General features: G+C 37.9%; 1 protein-coding gene across 1 annotated transcript in view; it reads left to right on the forward strand.

The window, feature by feature from the left end:
* The window catches only part of ADGRG4 (adhesion G protein-coupled receptor G4), a 121,267-nt gene that overhangs the window by 16,263 nt on the left and 89,266 nt on the right, over positions 1-15,738 (forward strand). The gene's annotated exons all lie outside the window — the stretch shown is intronic.

Consider the following 15,738-nt stretch of genomic DNA (forward strand, 5'->3'; position numbering starts at 1 on the left):
TTTATCTACTTTTTAATGTAGAGCAAATGCTGTTCTTTTTTATCTCTTGTTTCGGTATAATTTCAAACTTAGAGAAATATTGGAAGAATAGGATAAAAGACCTCATACACTCTTTACCCAGATTCAACAGTGGGTTAACACTTTCCCATATGCTTTATCCTTCTATCTAAATCTTTCTCTTCTTCTCCCCCTCCCTACACACACACACACATACACACACATGCACACACACAAGCATACAATTTATTTGTTTCTGAATCATTTGAGAGTAAGTTGCAGGCATGTTTCCTCATTACCTTGAAATATCTTGGTGTGTATTTCCCAAGAACAAGAAATTCTCTTACTTAACCATACTACAGTAATCAAAATCAGAAAATTTAATATGGATATAATACTAAAATCTAATTCACAGTTTACATTCAAATTTAGCCAATTATCCTAATAATTTCCTTTATGATTATTTTTTGCTTGGCTGAGGGTCCAATTCAGAATCACACATTGCACTTAGTTGTCATGTCTCTTTTGACTCTAATCTGGAATACATTATCAGTCTTTCCTTGTCTTTCATGACCTTGACAATTTTATTAATAGAATACAGTCCAGCTATTTTGTAGAACGTCCTTCAATTTGGGTTTGTGTAATATTTCCTCATGATTAGATTCAGGCTATGCATTTTTGGTAAGAATATCACAGAAGTGATGTTGTAGTCTCAGTGCATCACGTCAGTAGACACATGGTGCCAATTTGTCTCATTACTCATGATGATAACTTTGATCATCTGATTCTGGTGATGTCTGTCAGATTTCTTCACAGTAAAGTTAGTATTTTTTCCTTTGTAATTATTAATTAATTTCTGGGGAGATTTTTGGAGCCTATGTAACTATCCTCTTCTTATCAAATTTCCACCCAATAGTTTTACATCTATCTACTCATGATTCTTACCTGATTCACTAATTACTATCATAGTTGCAAAATGATTATTTTAAAAACTCCATCTTGGCTGGGCGTGGTGGCTCATGCCTTTAATCCTAGCACTCTGGGAGGCCGAGGCAGGTGGATTGTTTGAGTTCAGGAGTTCGAAACCAGCCTGAGCAAGAGTGAGATCCCATCTCTACTAAAAATAGAACGAAATTAGCTGGACAACTAAAAATATATACAAAAAATTAGCCAGGCGTTGTGGCACATGCCTGTAGTCTCAGCTACTCCAGAGGCTGAGGCAGGAGGATTGCTTGAGCCCAGGAGTTTAAGGTTGCTGTGAGCTAGGCTGATGCCATGGCACTCTAGCCTGGGCAACAGAGTGAGACTCTGTCTCAAAACAAAACAAAACTCCATCTTTTTGTACATTTTTTAGTTGGCATTTTATTGTAAGGAAGATCTTTCTCTTCTTCCACATTCATTCATTCATTCACGTTTTTATTATATGAGCATTAACTCATTTTATTAAATGGATTACAATTATCACTATCATTTATTTTGATGCTCAAATTGGCCCAGAATTGGACAGTGAAAGCCCTTCAATCTGGCTCCTATGTCCTTTTGATACGTTGCTATCATTTTTGTGCATTTCCTTACTTTCTGGTACAACAAGATGTTCCAGGCTCATCTTGTACTTTTTCTGCTCAGCCCAAGAATCAGCCATTTTACCAAGGAGTTCTGGTTCCTTTTAGTGAGGAATGGTATTTATAAATCAACTCATTTTTTCTTGTGAGAGCAGTGACGGTATTGGAGAACTATTTGGAATGGAGTTCCTGTAAGAAAACTGGCTTCTCGGAATTACACATGTATTTTTCCCCTTCTCTCTAGTTTTAAGAAGGAAATATAAGATTGTTTTTCTCTGCACAATCCCACTCTCCCTTCAAATCCACTCCTGTCCACCACCACCAGCAGCAATCCTCAAGTGTGGGTAGTCAGTAATAATAGCATCAAGATAGGATTTTTTTCTTATTTCCCGAAACGTTCATTTATTCTTAGAGGAGTATTGTTTACTGTCCTTATAGGGTATATGGGGAAAGGCTTTTAGGAAGGGAATGGAGGCTCGATCCATGCCTAAGAGGCCTTTCACAGACTACGGGGATATGTTTTCACCAACAGTCTGTATGCTGTTTGGGTTAATGGCAGAAGCACATTCCAAGGGATTTCTGTTTCTTTGAGATCAGACCAATGCAAAGGACCAGGAAAGCTATTCCTTTGTGCTGCTACCTGAAGGCATTTGGTTTTTCTCTTTTCTGAGGCATTGAAAATAAAAGAGAATAGTCCTACTTGGCTCTGATTACAAAACTGAGCTATGGACTAGTAGGTTAAGCTCGAACAGCTTCCCCAAAGAAGTTTAAAGTAACTTTTTCTTTGATCTAAGGAACCAGAAATATGGCCCTATTAAATCCATATGCTTAGTGATGGCCTTTGAAAACTGAATCTGGGCAGCTAATGGCCATGGCCTTTCCTACCACTTTGCTGATAAATAGCTAGCTCTAACTAGTGTGTTAAAATGCTAGACAAACCTCACTTATTTTGCTCTTTTGTACACTTTTTAAATGTACAGTCTATCCTCTTGGTCTGATAGAGTCCTGGTGGGCATGATACACAAATAATCTAACACACCAAACCAACAAAAGAAAACACAAGTTAAAATGACAATCAAGCAAAAAGGGTAGGAAATGTTAATGTTCTGTCTACTATTCAGGTCTCTTCAAGTGTTCTTTCCAAATCTTAAATCAGTGGTTCCTAATCTGAGGGCCAGAATGGCCTTGAAAGAGTTGGCAAAGCCCTTGAAATTATACACAACACCCTAAAAATGGAAGGTGAATTTCTTTCCTATGGACAGAGTCTATAATTTCTCTCACATTCTAATATAATACAATAATTGCTGCTTTTTACTAGGTTCTTACCGCGTGCCAGGCATTTTATAGAAGAGGAAACAGGCCAGGGGCGTTGCTCACACCTGTAATCCTAGCACTCTAGGAGGCTGAGATGTGCGGATCATTTGAGCTCAGGAGTTCGAGACCAGCCTGGGCGGGAGTGAGACCCCATCTCTACTAAAAATAGAAAGAAATTAGTTGGACAACTAAAAAGAAATATATATATAAAATTAGCCAGGCATGGTGGCGCATGCCTGTAGTCCCAGCTACTTGGGAGGCTGAGGCAGGAGGATTGCTTGAGCCCAAGAGTTTGAGGTTGCTGTGAGCCAGGCTGATTCTACAGCACTCTAGCCCAGGAAAGAGAGTGAGACTCTGTCTCGAAAAAAAAAAAAAGTAGCAGAGCTAGGGTTTGAACAAAGATTTGTCTGACTGTGAAGCCCATGCTCTTTTTACCCCCACACCATGTAGGACTATCTAGAGGGAGTCTGTGGCCCCCAGTAGGTTACGTTACATATTATAATGTCTCAGAAGCTTCCTTTGAAAGGAGTTGCTGGTGGTGATCAGCCACCTGGGGAAATCAGGCTACCAGCTGCAGTTACCGCCTGCCTCATCACAGAAGGAGCTGTAACACCATAGAATTTCTCTTACTTTGATCTTGGCTGTATGACATCTGGGAAAAGGGGGGCAATATATGAATAAATATGAGCAATTACAACGTGTCTAGCTTCAGCTTTTGACTAATAAATTGGTATTTATGGTCTATCGAAGGATTACGACCTTTAAAAAATAAATTTTAATGAGCATATTGCTAGGTTACAAATCTCAATAAATCTATTTACTCATGAATTATATATATATTTATATATTCATGAGAACAAGGCTTTTGGGGAACATTTGCTGAAAAACACGAACCCTACTTGGGTTTAATAAACAAGTATTCACTATAGTTGGAGATGTCACAGGAATATTTAAATAACACAATGACAAATAATAATAATAATAAAGTTGTTAGTCATTAGAAATTTTAGTTTGGGAGTAGTTCTTAAGCATCTTTTCCCTATTTTTAAAAATAACAAATGTAATACATATTGTTGTGAGTAAAATAGATTTAAACAATACAAAATATATGAAGTATAAAGTAAAACCTACCTCCATCCTCTCCACAGAAGTGTCTATTTTAAAATATTTTTTCTATGAGTAAAGTGTGTGTGTATGTGTGCATGTATGTGCATAGGTGTGTATAGTTTAATAAATCAAATATTTGATATATGTACATACATATTATTCTGCAACTTGATTTATTTTAACTTAATATTATTATTATTGGTTTTTTTTGAGACAGAGTCTCACTTTGTTGCCCAGGCTACAATGAGTGCCGTGGTGTCAGCCTACCTCACAGCAACCTCAAACTCCTGGGCTCAAGCAATCCTCCTGCCTCAGCCTCCCAAGTAGCTGGGACTACAGGCATGCGCCACCATGCCTGGCTAATTTTTTCTACATATATTAGTTGGCCAATTAATTTCTTTCTATTTATAGTAGAGACGGGGTCTCGCTCTTGCTCAGGCTGGTTTTGAACTCCTGACCTTGAGCAATCTGCCTGCCTCTGCCTCCCAGAGTGCTAGGATTACAGGCATAAGCCACTGTGCTCAGCCCCCTAACTTCATATTATTATGGACATGAGTACATTTCGATCTGTTTTTAGGGCTGCAGATGTAACATAATTTATTTAACTAACCTACCATTGATGGACATTTAAGTTGCTTCCAATTTTTTGTAGTAACAAATAATGCTACAATAAATTTCCTCATATAGCACATCTTAGTATACTTGGGCTTGAGATTTCATAGAATGCATTTCTAAGAGTAGAATTTCTTAGTAAAAGCATATAAAGCTTTTAAAATTTAAACAAATGTATGTTTTTTTTTTTTTTTTTTTGAGACAGAGTCTCACTTTGTTGCCCAGGCTAGAGTGAGTGCTGTGGCATCAGCCTAGCTCACAGCAACCTCAAACTCCTGGGCTCAAGCGATTCTCCTGCCTCCTGAGTAGCTGGGACTACAGGCATGTGCCACCATGCCTGGCTCATTTTTTCTATATATATATATGAGTTGGCCAATTAATTTCTTTCTATTTATAGTAGAGACGGGGTCTCACTCTTGCTCAGGCTTGTTTCGAACTCCTGACCTCGAGCTATCCGCCCGCCTCGGCCTCCCAGAGTGCTAGGATTACAGGCGTGAGCCACCGTGCCCGGCCACAAACGTATTAATTTTACTAGTTATTTTATTAATTTAATTATACATTAACAATTTATTTTTTAAAGTGAAATTAATAGATATATACAGTGAAAGATTAAAACTATATAAAAGGGCTGGGCATGATGGCTCACACCTGTAATCCAAGCACTCTGGGAGGCCAAGATGGGAGGATCGCTCAAGGTCAAGAGTTCAAGACTAGCCTGAGCAAGATCTAGACCCCGTCTCTACTAAAAATAGAAATAAATTAATTGGCCAACTAAAAATATATAGAAAAAATTAGCCGAGCATGGTGGCACATTCCTGTAGTCTCAGCTACTCGGGAGGCTGAGGCAGTAAGATTGCTTGAGCCCAGGAGTTTGAGGTTGCTGTGAGCTATGATCATGCCATAGCACTCCAGCCTGGGCGACAGAACAAGACCATGTCTCAAAAAAAAAAAAAAAAAAAAAAAAAAAGTCTCCTTTCACTTCAATCCCTTACCCCAAGTGCTTCTCCACAAAAGTAATGATTGTTAACAATTTCTTATGTATCCTTGCAGGAAAAATGTAAAACTTGGGTTTACATGTAAGTATTCTTTTTTTTTTAATAGTTGGGATCATGATTATATGCATAGTCTTCTGCATCTTTCTAAAAGTTATAATATATTTTGGGAGATATTTCGATGTCAGAAAATATAGAGCAATCTGATTATTTGGGAATGGGTGCTTTCAAACAGTATGACTGTGGTGTAATTTATTCAATAAGCTCTGTTTGAAGGACTTTTAAGTTGTTTCCAGTTTTTAGCTAAGACAAAAGTGTACAGGATTTTTAACAGGAATGGGAGGTGACAGAAATGTCTTGAAGCAACCATAAAAGACTGATTATAAGCTAAAGTTCCTCTCTAGGTATGATGAGCATAATTTCCTAATCTCAACTCAGACACATGAGCTAACAAAGGATTCATTCTGTGAATATGTGTAGATGAAGAGTCTTCCAGAGACATGCAGATTAAATTACTCCTAGTTATACATTTCAGAAATTCCCTCTATTTGAGAAAAATGAAATAACTTGAATTCAGCCCATCCTGGGAAATCTACACTGTATCAAAACATAGGTTCTTGTATCTGTGGGGTCATTGATTTGCTGAGGTTCATTATTTGATCTAATGCTCCAGCTGCTTTGAATTACTATATGAACTATTCTTAAAATATGCAGAGACAGATTATATAGTTTATGTCCTTTCTAAAGGTCTTTGTTTGGCCCACTATTAATCCTTCTATCCAATTATCAGATCGGATAGGAAAGGTTCCATGGTGATGGGCTCTATAGCTAAAAGGCAATTTGGTCTTGCCCTTGTACATCAATTCTCTGTGCTACCCTCGTTTTTCATCACGAAAGATAAGCATGAGCTGTTTGTAGTTTGCTCAAAGCCTTCTTATTTGTATTCTCCTACACAGGATGACATTCTCCTATAGACTCAGAGATGGAAGCTCTAGCCTCTCTCTCTCTCTCTCTCTCTCTCTCTCTCTCTTTTGCAGGATTCATTTTTCATGCCCTTTCCTGGAAACTGAATGCAGACACCATTTTGAAACATTTTTTTTTTTTTTGCTCATCATCTTAAAGATACTCATTTCATATTTTTCTACCTGACAGGCAGATCTGTCTGTGGCAGTTTCTGGTCACCATTATCTCTCACAAATCTAATCAACACACTGAATTATATTTATAGAGGTCGTGATTGAAAGAAAAACCAGATGTGATATGTGGGCTAAAACAACACGCAGATTTAATATGAGGTGATATACCCAAATCACAACCAGAATTTGGTACCTTAGCAAATGTTCTACTTAATATTCTGTTGGCAGGTACATCTGCAACAAAATGCCTCATAAATATTCAGCTACTCTATACCTCTGTTCTCCAGCTCCCAATGATTACAAAGATACAATTTTGCCTAGAGTGAAAGAGCAAATGGCAATTAAGCCTGCAGACCCCCATGAATTAGCACAGATTATCCCCACTTTCAAATACAGAGACAGCAAAGCTCATGCAAATTACTTGTGCAAGTGATCACTTGGTCACAAACAGGAGCAGAATGAATGTGGCAAAAGATATTTGTGAGCCCTCCAAAGATGGAGGCCTGACCTCAAAGCTTCTATGGTCCCTCCAGTAGGAATGGACATTTGGTTAGCGCTCCACTACCTACACAGTATGGGTTTGCTTTTTTTTTTAACTGAACTTTTTAAATTAAAAGATAATTGTAGGTTCATGTGCATTTAGAGATTTTTGTATACTTTGCCCAGTTTCCCCTAATGATAACATCTTGCAAAGCTATAGTACAACAACCAGAATATTGTCATTGATACAACCTACCAGTCTTATTCCGATTTCTCTAGTTTTACTTGTACTTATTTGTGTGTGTGTATATTAAGTCCTATAGAATTTGATCACCTGTGGAGGCTTGTGTATCCACAATCATGCTGATGTTGAGCAGTTCTAATATCACAAGAATCCTTCCTGTTGCCTTTCTCCTCTACCCCACTTTATCACTAATCCCTGATAGTCACTAATCCATTATCCATTTTTAAACTTTTGCCATTTCAAAAATATTATATACGCTGGAAACTCAGACTTGTGGGAAGAGGGGGGGGAAAGGGCATTTTTTGAAACCTTAAAATTTGTACGCCCGTAATATGCCAAAATAAAAAAATATATACAAATGTAATCACACAGAATGTAAACTCTTAGTATTGGCTTTTTATTTTACTCAGCATAATTCTCTGGAGAGTGTGTGTATCAATACTTTGTTCCTTTTTATTGCTGAGTAGTATTCTATGGTATGGATGTATCACAGTTTGTTTAACCATTTACCTATTAAAGGACATCTGGGCTGACTCCAATTTTTAGCTGTTACTAAAAAACTTGCTATGAACATTGTGTACAGGTTTTTGTGTGAACATAACTTTTCATTTTTCTGGGAAAAATCCTCAGTGGTGCAATTGCTGGGCTGTAGGGTTGTTGCACATTTGGTTTTATAAGAAACTGCCAGACTGTTTTCTGATGTAGCTATGCCATTTTATATTCCCACCAGCAATGTATAAGTGGTCCAGGATGGTCTCTGCATCCTTGCCAGCATTTGGTGTTGTCGCTATTTTTTATTTCTGTCATTCTTATAAATGTGTAACAATATCTTATTGTGGTTTTTAATTTGCATTTCTCTGATGCCTAATGATGTTGAACATCTTTTCCTATGCTCATTTGCCATCTGCATATTTTCTTCAGTGAAATGTCTGTTCATGTCTTTTGCCCTTTGAAAAAAATTGGGTGGTTTATTTTACTGTTGAGTTTTGAAAAATTTTAAATATATATTCTAGTGCTTTGTTGGATATGTCTTTTGCATATATTTTCTCTTAATCTGTAGATTGGCTTTTTTTTTTTTTTTTTTTTTGAGACAGAGTCTCACTTTGTTGCCCAGGGTAGAGTGAGTGCCATGGCATCAGCCTAGCTCACAGCAACCTCAAACTCCTGGGCTCAAGCAATCCTGCTGCCTCAGCCTCCCGAGTAGCTGGGACTACAGGCATGCGCCACCATGCCCGGCTAATTTTTTCTCTATATATTAGTTGGCCAATCAATTTCTTTTCTATTTATAGTAGAGACAGGGTCTTGCTCTTGCTCAGGCTGGTTTACTCCTGACCTCGAGTGATCCGCCCGCCTCGGCCTCCCATGTAGATTGGCTTTTAAAAATCCTTTTCACTTGGGCTTTCACATACCACAAACTTTTAATTTTGGTAAACTCTAATTTATCAATTTATCTTTTTATGGATCATGCTTTTGGTGTTCAAATCTTAGAACTCTTTGTTAGCCCTAGATCCCTTCTCCTAGATATCTTCTCATATGCTTTTTTGTAAACGTTCCATAGTTTTATGTTTTACATGTAAGTTTGTGGTCCATTTGGAGTTAATTTTTGCATAAGATGTGTGAGGTTTAGGTTGAGTTTTTTTTTTTTTTTTTGTTTTTTGTTTTTTATCCTATGGGTGTCTAATTGCTCCAGGATTATTTGTTGAAAAGGTTATCCTTCCATTACTGGATTGCTTTTTTGTCTTTGTCAAAAATAAGTTGAACATATTTGTGTGTGTATTTCTGAGATTTCTATCTGTTCCATTCAGCTATGTGTCTATCCCTCTGCCAATACCACACTGTCTTGATTGCTGTATCTGTACAGAAAGCCTCAATATTGGGTAGAGTGATTCCTCTCACTTTATTTATTTATTTATTTTTGAGACAGACTCTCACTCTGTTGCCTGGGCTAGAATGCTGTGGCATCAGCCTAGCTCACAGCAACCTCAAACTCCTGGGCTCAAGCGATCCTCCTGTCTCAGCCTCCTGAATAGCTGAGACTACAGGCATGCGCCACCGTGCCCAGCTAATTTTTTCTATATATGTCAGTTGGCCAATTAATTTCTTTCTATTTATAGTAGAGACGGGGGTCTTGCTCTTGCTCAGGCTGGTTTCGAACTCCTGAGCTCAAACTATACACCCACCTCGGTCTCCCAGAGTGCTAGGATTACAGGCAGGCGTGAGCCACCTTATTGTTTTTAAAAAACGAGTTTAGCTATTCTAGGGCTTGTGCATTTCCATAACAATTGTAGACTAAGCCTGTCTATGTTTGCATAAAACTTGGATGGAATTTTGATAGGAATTTGATTATACCTATATATCAATTTGGGGGAAACTGACATCTTTACTACACTGAGTCTTCCAATCCGTGAGTACAATATGCCTCTCCTTTTTTTTTTAGATTTTCTCTGATTAACATTTTGTGATTTCCAGCATACACATGTTTTGTTAAGTGTAGACCTAAGTATTTCATTTCATGGGAACAATTGTAAATAGTATTATGCTTTTGATTTCCATTTCTGTGTGTTCATTTTTAGGATCTAGAAATGTGATTGCTTTTTGTGTGTTAATTTTGTATTCTGCAACCTTACTGAGCTCATTTATAAGTTCTCGGAAATTTTTTTTTTTTCTTGGTGATTCCTTGGGATTTTCCATATGGACAACCACATAACCTGCAATGCCTTTTTTTTTTTTTGAGACAGAGTCTCACTTTGTTGCCCAGGCTAGAGTGAGTTCCGTGGCATCAGCCTAGCTCACAGCAACCTCAATCTCCTGGGCTCAAGCAATCCTACTGCCTCAGGCTCCCAAGTAGCTGGGACTACAGACATGCACCACCATGCCCGGCTAATTTTTTCTATATATATTAGTTGGCCAATTAATTTCTTTCTATTTTTAGTAGAGATAGGGTCTCGCTCTTGCTCAGGTTGGTTTCGAACCCTTGACCTTGAGCAATCCGCCCACCTCGGCCTCCCAGAGTGCTAGGATTACAGGCGTGAGCCACCATGCCCGGCCTGCAATGCCTTTTCTTTCTTTTCTTTACCTTATTGGAGTGTCTCTAACTTTTAGTACTATGTTGAATAAAAGTGGTAAGAGTGGACATCCTTGCCTCATTCCTGATATCAGCAGGAAAACATTCAGTCTTTCGCCATTACAGTTGATGTTAGCTGTAGGTTTCTTGATGATGCTTCTTGTCAGGTTGCTACAAATTCCCTCTATTCCTAAAGTGGTGAGAGATTTTATCATGAATGGGTATGGGTGTTTGTCATATGCCGGGTTTTTTTGCATCCATTGATATGAGCATATGATTTTTATTGTTTAGCTTGTTGACATAATGGGTTATGTTATAGATTTTTTAATATTTAACCATCCTTAAATACCTGGAATAAATCCCATTTGGTCATGGTATATAATTATTTTTATACATTGTTGCATTCAGTTTGCCAATATTTTGCTGAAGATTTTTGCATTTAAGTTCAGGAAAGATATTGGTCTGTAGTAGTCTTTTTATGTCACAGTTTGTGTATGATTTCAGTATCAAGATAACATTGGCCTCATAAAACGTGTTGGAAAGCATTCCTCTTCTTTTTTCTGAAAGAGATTGTATAAAATTGGTGTTAATTGTTCCATGCTAGTAAACTCCAGTGAAATCATCTGGGCCTGGGTATTCTTTTCTGAGAACTATTTAATTACTAGTTCAATTTATTTAATGATTATAGGGCTATTCAGATTGTTTATTTCATCTTGTGGAGCTTTGATAGTTTATGGTTTTTGAGGAGTTGTCTATTTCTTCTGACTTCTCAAATGTGAGCATAAAGTTATTCATGGTATTCCTTTATTATCTTTTTTATTACTACAGAGTGTGTAGTGATATTCTCTGCTTCATTCCTGATCTTGGTGATTTGTATCTTTCTCTTTTTATCTTTATCAGTCTTTCTAGAGGTTTATTAATTTTATTGACTTTTAAAATAAGAATCTTCTTTGTTCCATTGATTTTTCTCTATTTTCCTATTTTTAATTTCGTTATGTTCCTTTGTAGTCTTATTTCTTTTCTCCTGCCTGCTTTGGACGTATCTTGCTCTTTTTTTTCTAGGTTCTTGAGTTGGGAGCTGAGATTGTTGTTTTGAGACCTTTCCTTTTTTCTAATGTATGCATTTAGTGCTATAAATTTCCCTCTCAGAACTGCTTTAGTTGTGTCTCACAAATTTTGATATGTTGTATTTTAGTTTCATTTATTTATTTTTATTTTTAATTTTTAAAAATAAGATTTTCCTTCTTTTTTAGATTTCTTTCTATCTTTTTTTTTTTTTTTTTTTGAGACAGAGTCTCACTTTGTTGCCCGGGCTAGAGTGAGTGCCGTGGCGTCAGCCTAGCTCACAGCAACCTCAAACTCCTGGGCTCAAGTGATCCTCCTGCCTCAGCCTCCCGAGTAGCTGGGACTACAGGCATGCGCCACCATGCCCAGCTAATTTTTTTATATATATATATCAGTTGGCCAATTAATTTCTTTCTATTTATAGTAGAGACGGGGTCTCACTCAGGCTGGTTTTGAACTCCTGACCTTGAGCAATCCGCCCGCCTCGGCCTCCCAAGAGCTAGGATTACAGGCGTGAGCCACAGCGCCCGGCCTCTATCTTTTTTTTTGACATCCATGTTGTGTTATTTAGTTTCATTTAATTTAATGTTTTTGAAAAATTTTCCCTGAGATGTCTTCTTTGATTCATGTAGAAGTGTATTGTTTAGAAATTTTCCATGGTCTTTCTGTAATTGATTCCTAGTTTGATTCTATAATGGTCAGAGAAAATAGTCTTGTACATTCAATTCTTTTAAATTTGTTGAGGTCTGTTTTATGGCCCATTCTGTGTTGGTGAATGTTCCACAGATGCTTCAAAAAAATATGTACTCTGCCACAGTTGGGTGGAGTTCTCTATAAATGTCAACCAAATGCTATTGATTGTGTTGCTCAGAACTTCTACATGCCTGCTGATGTTCTGTCTAGTAGATTTATCAGTTGTGAGAGGAATGATGGAATTATGAACTATAATTATGTATTTATCTATTTTTTCCTTTCAGCTCCATCAGTTTCACTTTATGTATTTTAAGGCTCTGTTGCTTGGTTTGTATGCATTTAGGATAACTGTGTCTTCCTGGTGGATCAGTTCTTTCATCATTATGTAATGTTCCTCCTTGGCTGAAGTAATTTTCTTTGCTCTCTACTCCATTTTAGTGAATATTAATATAGCCATTTTTGCTTTTTTTTTTTTTTTTAAATAGAGTGTTGTTCTGTTGCTCAGGGTTAGAATGCTGTGGCTTCATCACAGCTCACAGCAACCTCTAACTCCTGGGCTCAAGTGATCCTCCTGTCTCAGCCTCCTGAGCAGCTGGGACTACAGGTGCACACCACCATGCCCAGTTAATTTTTTTCTGTTTTTAGTAGAGATGGGGGTCTCACTCTTACTCAGGCTGGTCTCAAAATCCTGAGCTCAGGCCAGGCGCGGTGGCTCACGCCTGTAATCCTAGCTCTCTGGGAGGCCGAGGCGGGCAGATTGCTCGAGGTCAGGAGTTCGAAACCAGCCTGAGCAAGAGCGAGACCCCGTCTCTACTATAAATAGAAAGAAACTAATTGGCCAACTAATATATATAGAAAAAATTAGCCGGGCATGGTGGCGCATGCCTGTAGTCCCAGCTACTTGGGAGGCTGAGACAGAAGGATCGCTTGAGCCCAGGAGTTTGAGGTTGCTGTGAGCTAGGCTGACGCCACGGCACTCACTCTAGCCTGGGCAACAAAGTGAGACTCTGTCTCAAAAAAAAAAAAAGAAAAAAAAAAAATCCTGAGCTCAAGTGATCCTCCTGCCTCAGCCTCCCAGAGTGCTAGGATTACAGGCATGATCCACTGCACCCAGCCACTTTTCTTAAACTTACTGCTTGCATGGTATAATTTTTTCCCTTCTTTTACTTTCAACTTACCTATATCATTATATTTAGTGCATTTCTTGTAAACAGCAACCTGAGGGTTACTTGAATGTATTTTAGTATTCCATCTTGATTTTTTATAGTGTTTTGAATTATCTCTTTGAATAGTTTTCATAGTGTTGCTCTTGGTATTACAATATAAAATGTGACTTACACAGTCTACTGATATCAAAATTTTGCCACTTTGAGTGAAACATGGATACTTCCATTTTGATGCCTTGGCTTTCTTACTTTTTCATTTCATTGTCTTATCAGATGATATTAAAATTTTTGTCTCTATCATCAAATATGATTTATAAAGCTCTATTATAGGCCGGGCGCGGTGGCTCACACCTGTAATCCTAGCACTCTGGGAGGCCGAGGCAGGCGGATAGCTCGAGGTCAGGAGTTCGAAACCAGCCTGAGCAAGAGTGAGACGCCATCTCTACTATAAATAGAAAGAAATTAATTGGCCAACTAATATATATAGAAAAAAAATTAGCCAGGCATGGTGGTGCATGCCTGTAGTCCCAGCTACTTGGGAGGCTGAGTTTGAGGTTGCTTTGAGCAAGGCTGACGCCACGCCACTCACTCTAGCCTGGGCAGCAAAGCAAGACTCTGTTCCTCCACCAAAAAAAAAAAAAAAAAAAAAAAAAGCTCTACTATATGTACCCATATTTCTGCTCTTTCCATTGTTCTTTCTTTCTTGCTGATGCTCCAAGATCCCTTCTTTAAAAAATCATTTCCTTTCTGTTTGAAGTACTCCCTTTAGCTCAGAAGGGTAGGTCTTATCATTTCAAGGGTAAATCTGCTAGTGACAAATCCTTATAGTTTTCCTTAATCTGAGAATGTTCTTATTTCCACTTCATTCCTATAGGATCACCTGGCTGGATGTAGAATTCACAGTTAACAGTTCTTTTCTATCAGAATTTGAAAAATGTTACAACACTTTCTTCTGGCTACCTTTGTTCCAGATGAGAAATCTGCTGCCATTTGAATTGTTGTTCCCCTCTAAGTACCATTTGCTCCTCTTTGGCTACTTTCAAGATTTTTTTCTTTGTCTTTTGGTTTTTAAAAATTTAATTATGATGTGTCTTGCCATGGATTTCTTTAGGTTTATCCTGCTTGGGATTTATTCAGCTTTTTGAATCTGTAGGTATGTATCTTTTGTCAAATTTGGGAAGCTTTTATTTAGCCTTTATTTCTGTTACTACACTTTCAACACCATTGTCTTTTCTTCTAGGGCTATGGTGATGTGAATGTTGGATATTTTGTTATTGTCCCACAGGTCCTTGAGGCTCTGTTCATTTGTCTTTTCAGTCTATTTTCCCTGCTGTTTAGACTGGCTGAATTCTATTGTTCTTTCTTCAAGTTTACTGATTCTATCTTCTGTCATCTCCAATCTACTGTTGAGCCCATCCAGCAGGTCTTTAAAATTGGTTATTATATTGTTCAGTTCTACAATTCCCATTTGGTTCTTTTTTATAATTTTTATTTATTTTCTGAGATTTTTCTCTTTTTTGTTACAAGAGAATTTATAATTGCTTTAAAAAAATTTTGTGATGATTACTTTAAAATCTTTATCAGATAATTCCACCATCTGATCATCTTGGCATTAGCAAAAACTGTCTTTTCTCATTCAAGTTGTGATTTTCTTGGTTCTTGGTATGATAGGTGATTTTAAAAATTATATCCTGGACATTTTGTCAGTTATGTTAGGAGATTCTGAATATTATTTAAAACTTTCATTTTAGAAGGCAGTCATCCTGTTTAGGTTTAGCACACAGGTCTTGGTCTACTTTTATGGGCTGTGCTTCCAAATACAACATATTTTAGAGTGTTTGTGATGTTATTTTGTCTTGCTTGGTTTATCTCATGCTCCTGAGGCTCCCACCTGTCCCTACTGGTGCTGCCTGGGTTGGAGGCAGAAGATGTTTGCCCAGGGCAGACCTCCAAATACCTCTCAGTGAGGAAGGGGTGTGGGGAGATCCCCTACCAATGCTGTTTGCCTTGGCTTCCCCTGTGTCTCTGGGCAGGAAAGGAAGATATGGCTTCCTAGATGGTTCTGTTTTCTTATTTCCCTTGCCTGACTCAGTGTATCTGGGTGAGGGAGAAGAATCTCAGGACTTCAGCAACTAAGAGGCTTCTTGGACCAGGCCACTTGCTGTTATTGGCTTCCCTTTCCCTCTTATGCCTGCCTGCCTTATTTCTGAGTGGATGAGCAGACTCTCAGGCCAGTGGGAACAAATAGTCTTTCTGGGCCAGGTTCTGTTCAGCCAGTGTGTTTTGGTAGGGATAGGAGGCTCAGG

This window comes from Microcebus murinus, chromosome X (assembly GCF_040939455.1).
Source record: "Microcebus murinus isolate Inina chromosome X, M.murinus_Inina_mat1.0, whole genome shotgun sequence".
NCBI classification, from domain to species: domain Eukaryota; kingdom Metazoa; phylum Chordata; class Mammalia; order Primates; family Cheirogaleidae; genus Microcebus; species Microcebus murinus.